Consider the following 15380-nt stretch of genomic DNA (forward strand, 5'->3'; position numbering starts at 1 on the left):
GTGAAAAAGCTTCAACCTGATAAGCTCGAACCCAAATCGGAGAAATGTGTCTTCATAGGATACCCAAAGGAGACTATTGTGTACACCTTCTATCACAGATCCGAAGGCAAGACTTTTGTTGCTAAATTCGGAGTTTTTCTAGAGAAGGAGTTTCTCTCGAAAGAAGTGGGTGGGAGGAAAGTAGAACTAGATGAGGTAATTGTACCTGCTCCCTTATTGGAATGTAGTACATCACAGAAACCGGTTTCTGTGACACCTATACCAATTAGTGAGGAAGCCAATGATAATGATCATGAAACTTCAGATCAAGTTACTACCGAACCTCGTAGATCAACCAGAGTAAGATCCGCACCAGAGTGGTACGGTAATCCTGTTCTGGAAGTCATGCTACTAGATCATGATGAACCTACGAACTATGAAGAAGTTATGGTGAGCCCAGATTCCGCAAAATGGCTAGAAGCCATGAAATCTGAGATGGGATCCATGTATGAGAACAAAGTGTGGACTTTGGTTGACTTGCCCGTTGATCGGCAAGCAATTGAGATTAAATGGATCTTCAAGAAGAAGACTGACGCTGACGGTAATATTACTGTCTACAAAGCTCGACTTGTTGCGAAAGGTTTTCGACAAGTTCAAGGGATTGACTACGATGAGACCTTCTCACCCGTAGCGATGCTTAAGTCTGTCCGAATCATGTTAACGATTGCCACATTTTATGATTATTAAATTTGGCAGATGGATGTCAAAACCGCATTCCTGAATGGATTTCTGGAAGAAGAGTTGTATATGATGCAACCAGAAGGTTTTGTCGATCCAAAGGGAGCTAACAAAGTGTGCAAGCTCCAGCGATCCATTTATGGACTGGTGCAAGCCTCCCGGAGTTGGAATAAACGCTTTGATAGTGTGATCAAAGCATTTGGTTTTGTACAGACTTTTGGAGAAGCCTGTATTTACAAGAAAGTGAGTGGAGCTCTGTAGCATTTCTGATATTATATGTGGATGACATATTATTGATTGGAAATGATATATAATTTCTGGATAGCATAAAGGGATACTTGAATAAGAGTTTTTCAATGAAAGACCTCGGTGACGCTGCTTACATATTGGGCATTAAGATTTATAGAGATAGATCAAGATGCTTAATTGGACTTTCACAAAACACATACCTTGACAAAATTTTGAAGAAGTTCAAAATGGATCAAGCAAAGAAAGGGTTCTTGCTTGTGTTACAAGGTGTGAAGTTGAGTAAGACTCAATGTCCGACCACCGCAGAAGATAGAGAGAAAATGAAAGATGTTCCCTATTCTTAAGCCATCGGCTCTATCATGTATGCAATGTTGTGTACCAGACCTGATGTGTGCCTTGCTATAAGTCTAGCAGGGAGGTACCAAAGTAATCCAGGAGTGGATCACTAGACAGCGGTCAAGAATATCCTGAAGTACCTGAAAAGGACTAAGGATATGTTTCTCGTATATGGAGGTGACAAAGAGCTCATCGTAAATGGTTACGTTGATGCAAGCTTTGACACTGATCTGGACGATTCTAAATCGCAAACCGGATACGTTTTTACATTGAACGGTGGAGCTGTCAGTTGGTGCAGTTCTAAACAAAGCGTCATGGCGGGATCTACATGTGAAGCAGAGTACATAGCTGCTTCGGAAGCAGCAAATGAAGGAGTTTGGATGAAGGAGTTCATATCCGATCTAGGTGTCATACCTAGTGCATCGGGTCCAATGAAAATCTTTTGTGACAATACTGGTGCAATTGCCTTGGCAAAGGAATCCAGATTTCACAAGAGAACCAAGAACATCAAGAGACGCTTCAATTCCATTCGGGATTTAGTCCAAGTGGGAGACATAGAAATTTGCAAGATACAAACGGCTGAATGTTACAGACCCGCTGACTAAGCCTCTTCCATGAGCAAAACATGATCAACACCAAGGCTCCATGGGTGTTAGAATCATTACTGTGTAATCTAGATTATTGAGTCTAGTGCAAGTGGGAGACTGAAGGAAATATGCCCTAGAGGCAATAATAAAAGTTATTATTTATTTCCTTATATCATGATAAATGTTTATTATTCATTCTAGAATTGTATTACCGGAAACATAATACATGTGTGAATACATAGACAAACAGAGTGTCACTAGTATGCCTCTACTTGACTAGCTCGTTGATCAAAGATGGTTATGTTTCCTAGCCATAGACATGAGTTGTCATTTGATTAACTGGATCACATCATTAGGAGAATGATGTGATTGACTTGACCCATTCCGTTAGCTTAGCACTTGATCGTTTAGTTTGTTGCTATTGCTTTCTTCATAACTTATACATGTTCCTATGACTATGAGATTATGCAACTCCCGTTTACCGGAGGAACACTTTGTGTGCTATCAAACATCACAACATAACTGGGTGATTATAAAGGTGCTCTACAGGTGTCTCCAAAGGTACTTGTTGGGTTGGCGTATTTCGAGATTAGGATTTGTCACTCCGATTGTCAGAGAGGTATCTCTGGGCCCTCTCGGTAATTCACATCACTCAAGCCTTGCAAGCATTGCAACTAATAAGTTAGTTGTAGGATGATGTATTACGGAACGAGTAAAGAGACTTGCCGGTAACGAGATTGAACTAGGTATTTGTCGGGGATATACCCCGTGGCGTAAACCGGCCGGAAGTATAAACCGGCCGGACTGGATGACTCACTGGTGACCCGCCCGGAGCTTGGCGATTCACGGGCTACCCGTCCGGTCTTGGTGGTTCATTAGTAACCCGGCGGGCGGGTCAGATGGATGACAAGGCCCATGGCCCAGAAGGCCGGTTCACGTTTAATGGTGGGCCGGTTTATGAGGAAAGCACAAAGAATATTCCCTTACAAAGGAAGCAAGACTAGGACTCCACTTGTAATAGAATAAACCTAATCCTAATAGGACTAGTCATGTAAACTGCCCCTTCAAGATATATAAGGAGGGGCAGGGCACCCCAAGAGGGAGAGGCTACAAGCAAGAGAAACAATCTTAGGGCTAGATACAAAGAGGAGAGCCGGTTTACGGCGACTCCCTCGTGATGATAATGAGACCTAGCCTCAAACAGCATGTAGGGTTGTTACCGGATGATGTTTCCCGGGGCCCTAAGCTGTCTAAATCCCTGTCTTGTGTTGCGTCTCTCGATTCCGCTCAACCCCTCTCAAGGTACCACATAGATGCGTTGGCCTCACGACTAAGTCCTGACACTCAGGACATCTGCTGTGACAATTCTACGACAGTTGGCGCCCACTGTGGGGCTAGCGCGCGATGGTGTTGAGTTCTTGAAGGGATCTTCTCTACGGTTCGAGAAGGTTCGCAATTTTCCGGTTCAAAACCGGCATGGAAATTTCACATCAGCTTGCGCCGCTGACATGAGGCGATCTGTTGAGACCAATGGAAGGTTGATTTTCTTTGCACGCAGAGTCCTGCAAGTTGTCAAATTGATTGATCCACCGAATCCGGTTCGAGACCGACAAAATCTTCTACTGTCTGATCCGCTGAGTCCTGCAAAAGTTTCTGCTGCCGGTTTACCGGTTCAAGCCCCGTGGTTTTTACTAAGGATTGGGGTACTGGTCCTGTACACTACATCAATTATTATATTATTTAGAGCTTCTACCAAGTCATGCTCACGGGAAGGCCACGACTGGAAGTGGATCAGGCCATCAATTTGGTCTCCACCTAGGACTTCGCTTCAGAGCAACTGGCAATGGTTCACCTCGGACTTGCTCAAACCGCCAATCCTCTACCTGCACCTCAAGCGTTACTTTGCGTCAGCCCACCTCTGCTCATATGGCTACAGGTGCGCCGCAAGTGACAAACCGCCGGCCGTCTCGCCACTGCTGCATTTCCAAAGATCCAACCCACTGGCCGCTGTTCCAGCAGCACTGTTTCCGCTGCGCCAAGCCAGGGCCGAGATCTCCGCACGCCGTCCGTCTCCCGCGGCACCCAGTTGGTTCACAAGCAAGCAGATGCATACTTGTTCAGAAAAAGCTACTACTACTTTGCTCAAGCCTGGGAAATACCTCCCTCACATGGATAATGGATTCTATCATGCGAGATGCGAGTTCCAGTACTCCGGTCATCAAGGAAAAATTACTATTGAAATCAGTACCTCACTGAATCGTCAAGCAAAATCCATCGGATGCTCTCCGTACTAGTGCTCTGGCCGCTAGGATTGTTACTCCCGCGGAGGTTATCTGCGTGAGGATAACAGTTTTTGGGAGGATAACATTTTTTGCAAAATTATCTACGGATGCCACGTACTGATCGTCCATCATCCAGATGAATCAGGTGAAATCCATCCGATCAATTTTTATGATATTTTTTCATTCTTTCGAGAACAATTACTCTCGTTTGTGATCTTTGTGCAGAAAAGTTACTCATTATAGGAGTGGCTACCGTGCCACAGATACGGAGAGCACATTGCTGGCGTCTGTCTACACCGACGATCAATCGCGCCGGTTTGCAATGCCCGCGGCCAACTCTCCGTTCGCGCTGGTTTACAATGCCAGTGGCCAACTCTCCGTTCGCGCCGGTTTACAATGCCCGCGGCCGGTTCATGCGTCCACACCGGTTTAGAACACCAGTGCCGACTCTCCTCGTCTGCACCGGCTTACAACGCTGTGGCCGACTCATCTGTCTGTGCCGCCTGTGATGCTGCGGTCGTCTTTGTCGTCCGCCCCCACGGCCTGGTCTACATCAACATACCGGGCCGCACTTGTCTGGATGAACTGTTTATTGACTATGAGCAAGTCACTACTTGGGAAGCCCGTTTTTTCTTCCAACAAATTGGAGGGAAATTATCATATATTATTCAGCCGCCGTCTGCACTGGATGGTTCAATGGGTAGGTGCACAAGTCGCCGCCACTACAGTTTGGTTAACTTCAAGTCGCCAGTTGGAAGGAACCATTGGCCGAGTTGCTGACACTGCTCATATGGGATCATTTACAACCCGCCGCAGTCACCTCAACCTTCTATGGATTCACATCGTGCTATCAACGCCAATGATATACAAGTTATGCCGGTTTATATCACAGTCAAATATGGAGAGCCTCAAGCCAACTCCTTGAGTCACCTTTGAGACTCGGGGGCTACGATGACATGACTCAGCGAACATTGCCAATTTCAGCAAATTTAAAAAACCCCAGGACGATGGAGGGAAGGATAACCCGGTCCCGGAGGCTACTGTTATATTGATGAAAGTTTAAAGGCCGTCAGAAAATTTCCGGTTTAGAAAGTATATGACGGTTACAAAATCCCGGCTCAATGAAGAAGATCCGGGTCATCAGAAAGGACTCCGGTTTAAAACCTGGCTCAAGGGAAGTCAGTCTGACTGAAGATCTCAAATATCCGGTTTACAGTCCGGTTCAAGGGAAGTCTGTTCTCCCACAAAGCTTTGAAGTGCTCAAATCCGGTTTAACAATGTCCGGTTCAAAAAGGAATTAACTTCTCGCAAGTTCGGGTTTAAGGGCCGTCAGAAAATTTTCCGGCTGAAAATGAAGATTCCGGTTTAAAATCCAGTTCAAGGGAAAGATGTCTCCCACAAAGCTTTGAAGCTCTCAATATCCGGTTCAAGATCCCGGTTCAAGAAGAATTTATCTCTTGCAAAAAGTAAAAAATTGCCAAAGAGGACCTGCTGCCATGATGCGCGGTTCAAACATGGGTATCCCGCCTTACTGGCCTGACATATTATCGATCACATGGAGGCTTCTGCTTCATAAAGCGGGGTCTCTATTCTTTTACATCATGTGAGGTTACACGAAGTTGCTCTAAAGCGGCCTCCGGTTTACCCCTTGAGTTCGCTTTGCTAAAAGCATCGTGTTATATCACTCGGAGAATTGGTCGTGTTCGAACCAATACCATGCCTCTTGATAGGCGAAAGCCACCAGATCACTTGGGGACTACATCATGTCTGAACCAGTCACGCCTCTTGATCGGCCTAAGGCCACAGAATCACTTGGGGGCTTGGTCGAACCCGAACCATGACCACGCCATTTGGTCGGCATAAATGCCACAAGAATCACTTGGGGACCTGGCTAACTAGAACCATAGTTACACCTAACGGGAGCTTGGTCGTGTTTAGCCATGGTAACGCCATTTGATCAGCTTAAATAAAACTTTTATTTTGCTTCACACTTTTCTTTGAAGGGTTTTTTTTGCTTTTCATTATGTTTCTTAAACCGACAAAATTTTTTCAATTGAGGGAACACAGTTCACGTCAATCCGGAGACTATTTGCCCGGTTTAACATCCTCTTATGGAGTAAACCGGTGTTTATCACAACCCGCCATGGTTTTATCATAAACCGGCACAATATGGAAGGAGTTATCAGTACTCAAGATTTGGGTTATCACCCTTACTACAAAAAGTTGGTAAAACCAACGATGTGATTCAATGTCACAGGTATGATATATTTCATATTTGATTATTCCAAATGCAGCCTTGGTTATAAACCCAGGTTATATGTTGGGTATTATGACCCGTCCGGCGGTAAACCGCCAGGACACTTTAAACTTGTTGTATGTAGAAACAGGTTTGTTAAACCAGCCTGGTTTTTGGACTATAAGTCGCCAGCATATATATATATATTTGGATTGCGCCATCGGAATTATGCGCTTATAAATCATTGGGTTATATTATTCAAATAGCCAAACTTGGCTGGATTTTCATTATGATATTGAATGAATAAGGTTTTCATACTGGATTATATTATCTTGAATAGCCAACATGGCTGGATTTTTATGGTTATTAATAACCGGTATTATTGAGTTTTCAAAAGTCGCTTTAGCGCAACAGTTATTATTTTATCAAAGGATATGATTTATTCTACAATGGAAGGAATAGTCCCGAGTCGCTGCAGGCTCACGACCCGGCACTTGGGGGCTACATTATTCAAATTGAGATTACATGCAAGTCTCATGTCGCTACAAGCATGCACCATGACACTTGGGGGCTAATGCAAAGTCATTTTTACTAGTCTCATTGAAGACCCGACTCATCATATTATAATGAGCCGGCCCTTGGGGGCTACCAATTGCTCCTGTCAACAATTAAAGGTACACACATTTTCGTCCATAATATTGAAGGATTCAATGTTCAGTTGGTAAAGCACAAAACTCTTAACCTTGTGGACGTGGGTTCAAGCCCTACGATGGAAGCTACATTATAAGGTGTTATTTTCATTGAAGTATATATCAAGTCCCGGTTCAGTATTATTTTACTAAGCCGGCCCTTGGGGGCTACGCATCACTGCTCAAGTCTACATGATTATATTTATAAAGTCCCTGCTAATTATTGCATAATGACCCGGCCCTTGGGGGCTACACTGATTGAAGTTTTTATAAGCAATTGCAAGTTCCAGGTTGCTGCAAGCATGACAACCCGGCACTTGGGGGCTACATATATGGAGTATTCAGTTTATATGATTGAGATGAACAAACCGGATTTCTTCAAGGTTGAAACATTTATTGGAGCAAGTCTTAAGTTATCACTATGTTCTCCTCTTAAGACTTGGGGGCTACATGTATTATGCATATAAAGGAGGAACATCTTCATTTTATCTGTTTTGAGCAAATCAGGAAGATCAATTACATGACCCGGTGTCGACAACAATTATGACCCGGCGCTATCAATATTTATAAACCAGCCATTTTGGTAATATTAAACCGGCAAGCTTTACATCTTCAAACCGGCTGAATATCAGATAAGTATTTTCAGGCCCATATTTCTTAAACCGGTGCTTTGGGAGCTGAGTCAAAGGAGTTATTCTTCAATATTTCTCGGTGAGAAACCAATGTCGGCAAAATTGATTATGAAGCTGGTCTGTTGACCCGGATTTCCCAGAAGGAGGAAATAACAAGGACTTAAGGATGATCAGGTACCGGTTTACAAAAATTCTTAACCCGGAGCATAACCTATCAAATTTGCTCTTGAGTTTATGTTGCAGATCAGTTTAACATGGATAAATCCAAATTAAACTGGGGGCTAATGTCGAGGATATACCCCGTGGCATAAACCGTCCGGAAGTATAAACTGGCCGGACTGGATGACTCACTGGTAACCCGCCCGGAGCTTGGCGATTCACGGGCTACCCGTCCGGTCTTGGTGGTTCATTAGTAACCCGGCGGGCGGGTCAGATGGATGACAAGGCCCATGGCCCAGAAGGCCGGTTCACGTTTAATGGTGGGCCGGTTTATGAGGAAAGCACAAAGAATATTCCCTTACAAAGGAAGCAAGACTAGGACTCCACTTGTAATAGAATATACCTAATCCTAATAGGACTAGTCATGTAAACCGCCCCTTCAAGATATATAAGGAGGGGCAGGGCACCCCAAGAGGGAGAGGCTACAAGCAAGAGAAACAATCTTAGGGCTAGATACAAAGAGGAGAGCCGGTTTACGGCGACTCCCTCGTGATGATAATGAGACCTAGCCTCAAACAGCTTGTAGGGTTGTTACCGGATGATGTTTCCTGGGGCCCGAAGCTGTCTAAATCCCTGTCTTGTGTTGCGTCTCTAGATTCCTCTCAACCCCTCTCAAGCTACCACATAGATGCGTTGGCCTCACGACTAAGTCCTGACACTAAGGACATCTGCCGTGACAATTCCACGACAGTATTGAGATACCGACGATCGAATCTCGGGCAAGTAACATACCGATGACAAAGGGAACAACGTATGTTGTTATGCGGTCTGACCGATAAAGATCTTCGTAGAATATGTAGGAGCCAATATGAGCATCCAGGTTCCGCTATTGGTTATTGACCGGAGACGTGTCTCGGTCATGTCTACATAGTTCTCGAACCTGTAGGGTCCGCAGCTTAAAGTTCGGTGACGATCGTAATTAGGGTTTTTGTGTTTTGATGTACCGAAGGTTGTTCGAAGTCCCGGATGTGATCACGGACATGACGAGGAGTATCGAAATGGTCGAGACATAAAGATTGATATATTGGAAGCCTATATTTGGATATCGGAAACGTTTCGGGTAAAATCGGGATTTTACCAGAGTACCGGGGGGTTACCGGAACCCCCCAGGGGTTAATGGGCCTACATGGGCCCTAAGGGAGAAGAGAAGAGCCGGCTAGGGCAGTCCACGCGCCCCCTCCCCCTAGTCCGAATAGGAGAAGTAAGGGGGGGGGGCGCCCCCCTTTCCTCTTTCCCCCTTCCCCTTCCATCTCCAATAAGGCAAGAGGGGGGAGTCCTACTCCCGGTGGGAGTAGGACTCCTCCAGGCGCACCCCTAGGGCGGCCGCACCTCCCCCTCTCCCTCCTTTATATACGGGGGCAAGGGGGCACCCCATGACACACAAGTTGATCTTCGTGATCGTTCCTTAGCCATGTGCGGTGCCCCCTTCCACCATATTCCACCTTGGTCATATCGTAGCGGTGCTTCGGCGAAGCCCTGCATCGGTAGAACATCATCACCGTCATCACGCCGTTATGCTGACGAAACTCTCCCTCAACACTCGGCTGGATCGGAGCTCGAGGGACGTCACCGAGTTGAACGTGTGCAGAACTCGGAGGTGCCATACGTTCGGTACTTGGATCGGTCGGATCGGGAAGACGTACGACTACTTCCTCTATGTCGTGTCAATGCTTCCGTTGCCGGTCTACGAGATTACGTAGACAACACTCTCCCCTCTCGTTGCTATGCATCACCATGATCTTGCGTGTGCGTAGGAAAATTTTGAAATTACTACGTTCCCCAACAGTGGCATCCGAGCCAGGTTTTATGCGTTGATGTTATGCACAAGTAGAAAACAAGTGAGTTGTGGGCGATATAAGTCATACTGTTTACCAGCATGTCATACTTTGGTTCGGCGATATTGTTGGATGAAGTGGCCCGGACCGACATTACGCGTATGCTTATGCGAGACTGGTTCTACCGACGTGCTTTGCACATAGGTGGCTGGCGGGTGTCAGTTTCTCCAACTTTAGTTGAACCGAGTGTGGCTACGCCCGGTCCTTGCGAAGGTTAAAACTACACCAACTTGACAAACTATCGTTGTGGTTTTGATGCGTAGGTAAGAACGGTTCTTGCTAAGCCCGTAGTAGCCACGTAAAACTTGCAACAACAAAGTAGAGGACGTCTAACTTGTTTTTGCAGGGAATGTTGTGATGTGATATGTTCAAGACATGATGCTAAATTTTATTGTATGAGATGATCATGTTTTGTAACCGAGTTATCGGCAACTGGGAGGAGCCATATGGTTGTCGCTTTATTGTATGCAATGCAATCGCGCTGTAATGCTTTACTTTATCACTAAGCGGTAGCGATAGTCGTGGAAGCATAAGATTGGCAAGACGACAACGATGCTATGATGGAGATCAAGGTGTCGCGCCGGTGACAATGGTGATCATGACGGTACATCGGAGATGGACATCACAAGTACAAGATGATGATGGCCATATCATATCACTTATATTAATTGCATGTGATGTTTATCTTTTATGCATCTTATCTTGCTTTGATTGATGGTAGCATTGTAAGATGATCCCTCACTAAATTATCAAAGTAAGTGTTCTCCCTGAGTATGCACCGTTGTGAAAGTTCTTCATGCTGAGACACCACATGATGATCAGGTGTGATAGGCTCTACGTTCAAATACAACAGGTGTAAAACAGTTGCACATGCGGAATACTCAGGTTAAAACTTGACGAGCCTAGCATATAACAGATATGGCCTCAGAACACGGAGACCGAAAGGTCGAGCATGAATCATATAGTAGATATGATCAACATAGTGATGTTCACCATTGATACTACTCCATCTCACGTATGACCTAGGCTAGCCTTCTTGTGAGCATCTTGTTTAAATTTCATTTAAATTTGAAATGGGGATTTGTGAAACCCTCAGAATTCATTTCTGGAAATGACCCAGATAAAAAGTGCTCCAAAAAGGTCCAAGAAAATGTTCATGTTGCTCTCTGAAAATTTTGGTCAGAGGTAAAATTCAAACAAATATTTTCAGGAGCTCATAAATATTTATTTTGGCCATTTGGAATTAATGCAATACTTATTTGCATTGGATATATATATATGTTATATTTGTTTATATATGTCCAATAATTTTGATTTTTATGTGAGGGGCTCTGGAATATTTCAACTAGCTCCTACAATAAATTTCAGAAGAAAAATAAATTGATTTAGTGCTTTACTAAATCAGGAAACAAATTACAGAAATAGAAAAGAAAACAAAAAAAAGGAAAAAACCTTACCTGGGTTACCTGCGGCCTAGCACTGTGCGGCCCAGTAGGCCGGCCCAGCCCACCAGGCCCTCTGCCAGTCATCCCCCTCCTCTCGCCAGGAGGATGAGAGGCGTGTGCCCGGTGCCTGCGGCCACACACCGTGGCCACCTCCTGCTTCCGCCAACGCAGGAGAGGCTCCTGGAGCCGCCACGTACCACCCCGACCCTCCCTCACTCTCTCCCCGTGCCCTCCCCTTTCCTCTATCTCTCTCCCTCGCTCTCCCCCTCACGCGCCTGAGCACGCCGCCGTGAGCCGCTGCGCCCACCGCCGTCGCCTTGCCTCCCCGAGCTATCCAGAGCCTCTGCCACCTCTCGCTTCACCTCTGCACCGAAGGAAGGAAGCACGGAGGCCCCGAGCAGCCGCCATCATCATCGTCTTCAAGCTTCGGCTCCGGCACCCTTCTCCATCGATCTGGCCACTCCGGCGCGTCCCCGAGCCCGCTTACCATCCCTGCAGCTCCGCGGTGAGCCGTTGACCCGATTCCCCCTTGCCCCGCCGTCCCTCGCGTCCTCTAGCCATCGTCCCCGAGAGCTCCTCGACGCCGGCCATGTCGCCGCTGCCGCTGCAGCCACTGAAGCTTGCGCCTGAGCGTTGCCCCGCACTCAGGGCACCCCCAGGAAGCCGTGGACCTCGCCAGCTCGTCCTGAGATGCATCGTAGCGCCTAACCCGCTAACGCCAAACTTCTTCCACCGCTGCGAGCTTCATTTCGGCGATCTCCGGCGCCCCCGCGGCCACCTACCTGCTCCTCTAGATGCGGGAGAGCATGGGCTACACCCTGGTGGTCTCTGCGAGTCCATCCGCCGCCTGTAGCTCAAGTTCGACGAGCCTCCGCCGTCGGTTGAGGTCGCCGGCAGCCTAACCCCGGCCATGCCAACGTGGCGTCGTCATTAGCGACTAATGAGGCCGCAAAGTGATATGAGGTGTTACATGCTAGATTGGTGTGACTTAGAATCGGGGTCCTGACAGCTTTGGTATCAGAGCCTGACTGCCTGTAGGATTACCAAGCCAACCTGGTCGAAGTTGGGTCTAGAAATTCTTTAGCTATTAGGGGAATTGATTGTGGAAGGGAACGTAAGGCTCTTTTTACTCCTTATACCTCATGCCTTCTGATCTGAGTCATCCTATCTTTCCTACGGGGTTAAGGAACTAGGCTTTCTCTTCCGTCTATCAGGATCACGAGTTACTACTCCGTAGTCTCTTAGGATTGGTTGATCAGAGTCATATCCCAGTTAGAGTACTTCCGGTGTAGTCTGTTTAGTACTACCACAGAACCTTGAGTGATGATGTTGAGTATGGTACTACTACATCGTTTGCAGGATGTCTCATTTTGAGCATTTTACTGTCGTTATGCTGCCGGAATTGTCCTAGGAGTTCAAGAGATAGTATTTTCCTTGTACTATATTCTACATCCTTATGATGATGCTGAATCCATCCTTGTTTCCTTGGTTGGTTCTTCAGGATGTCGTCAGTTAACCGAAGTTCTGTTGCTCGTAGCCGGAACCAAGGAGATGGTAGGGATGAGGATCCTCCCGATCAGCCTTCGTTGGCAGAGTTCATGTTAGAGATGGAGAAGAACAAGCGAGAGTCTAACTGCTTGTTAGCACGTATTGAGGAGAACACCTCCCATCAACACAAAGAGTCTGCGTCCATTCATGACTTCATTGGTTTGAACCCACCTACCTTCCATCATTCCATTGAACCACTTGATGCAGATGACTGGCTCCGTAGTATCACACACAAGCTGCGTTCCGCGAGCATAGCTGAAGGTGACAAGGTCACCTATGCTGCATATCACTTGGAAGGTCCTGCTAGTATTTGGTGGCAGAATTATGAGGCTATGCTTCCAGCTGGCCAGATAACCACCTGGAGAGATTTCACTGAGGCTTTTCGCAAGCATCACATTCCTCAAGCCCTCGTTGACCGCAAGAGAGAAGAGCTCTGTAGTTTCACCCAGGATAAGATGGCTGTTGATGCTTATAGTAGAGAGTTTGAGAACCTCGCCCGCTATGCTAGGTTCCGGAAGAGGTGTCCATAGACGCCAAGAAGCAGGCTAGGTTCCGGAAGGGTCTCAACCCCAAGTTGCGTCGTGATCTCCACTTGCATCATTGCAATGCATTCCAGGCTATTGTGAACAAGGCCATTAACGCAGAGACAGCTCAGCTCACTTATGAGGAGTCTCGTAAGCACAACCGTGATTTGGGTTCTTCCTTCGGTTCTAGTTCTCAGAAGCGCCGGATTTGGGTTCCAAACTCCGCTCCTCCACCCGGATATTCACCGAGGCCCTCCTATGTGGCGCCTCACCCAGTTCAGCAGTATGCTCCACCCAGGCCTATTGGTAGACCGCTTGTCAATGCGGGTCCATGTCCTACCTCAGGGACTTGTTTCACATGCGGAGAGCCAGGACACTATGCCCGTGACTGCTCTCAAACCAACTATGCTCCACCCCCGCCTGAGAAGTCTGTTGGCCGTGGTAAGCCATCACGCAAGGTGATTAGTGTCAAGTTAGCTCCCACTGAACATGGACGTGTGCATCACGTCTCAGCTAAAGACGCTCATGATGATACGGATGTCATTCTTGGTACACTCCTTGTCAACTGTCATCCAGCTTCGGTTCTGTTTGATACCGGAGCATCTCACTCCTTCATCTCTGAAGGCTATGCTCGTTTGCACGACATGTCATTTTGTGATATGCCAACTCCACTTGAAATCCAAACTCCAGGGTCTATATGGCAAACTACCAGAAGAAGCCATGGTAATGAAATCCTTGTTGATAGACTTGTATTCCTTGCATCACTTGTAGCCCTCAAGTCTTCAGATATTAACATCATCTTGGGTATGGACTGGATGACAGCTCATCATGCCAAGATTGATTGTTTCACCAGGTCTGTTCAGCTTACACATCCATCTGGCAAGATAGTCACTGTCTCCACCAGAGTTGCAAAGCGTCAACTCTATTCTCTTAATGCCAGCCCTCTTCCAGACCTTGGGGATATCCCGGTAGTCCGTGACTTTCCGGATGTCTTTCCAGAGGAACTGCGAGGTATTCCACCTGACAGAGATGTAGAGTTTGTCATAGACCTTATCCCAGGAACCGCCCCAATATCTAGGAGACCATACAAGATGGCACCCTTAGAACTTGCTGAGCTTAAGAAACAACTCGATGAATCCTTGCAAAAGGGTTTCATCCGTCCTAGTTCTTCTCCCTGGGCTTGCCCCGTCCTCTTTGTCAAGAAGAAGGATGGTACGGACCAGATGGTTGTAGATTATCGTCCCGTTAATTTGGTCATGATAAAGAACAAGTATCCGCTCCCCAGGATCAATGATCTGTATGATCAGCTCGCTGGATCCTTAGTCTTTTCCAAGATGGATTTGAGGTTAGGCTACCACCAAATCAAGATCAGAAATGGGGACATTCCTAAGACGGCTTTTGTCACTCGTTATGGCCGGTACGAGTACACCGTCATGTCCTTCGGTCTAATCAATGCTCCAGCTACATTCTCCCGCTTGACGAACTCGATCTTCATGGAGTACTTAGATAAGTTCGTCGTGGTTTACCTCGATGATATCCTTATTTACTCAAACAATGAGGAAGAGCATGCCGAACATCTTAGACTTGTGCTAGAAAAACTCAGAGAGCACAGCCTGTATGCCAAGTTCTCCAAGTGCAAATTTTGGTTGCCAGAAGTGACCTATCTTGGCCACGTGATCTCTGGCAAGGGCATTGCCGTCAATCCCAAGAGAGTTCAGGCCGTTCTTGATTGGACTCCACCTGAAACGGTTAAGCAAGTTAGGAGTTTCCTTGGCCTAGCCAGTTATTGTCGCCGCTTCATTGAACTCTTCTCCAAAGTGGCCAAACATCTCACGGAACTTCTCAAGAAAGATAAAAAGTTTGAGTGGTCCCCACAGTGTGAGCATAGTTTTCACGAACTGAAAAGACGCCTGACTTCCGCTCCCATACTTGTGCCACCGGATTTCACTAAAGACTTTGTTATCTACTGCGACGCCTCACGACAGGGACTAGGTTGCATTCTTATGCAAGATCGCCATGTGATTGCCTATGCATCTCGACAGTTGCATCCACATGAGGAGAATTATCCTACACATGATCTA

This window comes from Triticum urartu, chromosome 4 (assembly GCF_003073215.2).
Source record: "Triticum urartu cultivar G1812 chromosome 4, Tu2.1, whole genome shotgun sequence".
NCBI classification, from domain to species: Eukaryota; Viridiplantae; Streptophyta; class Magnoliopsida; order Poales; family Poaceae; genus Triticum; species Triticum urartu.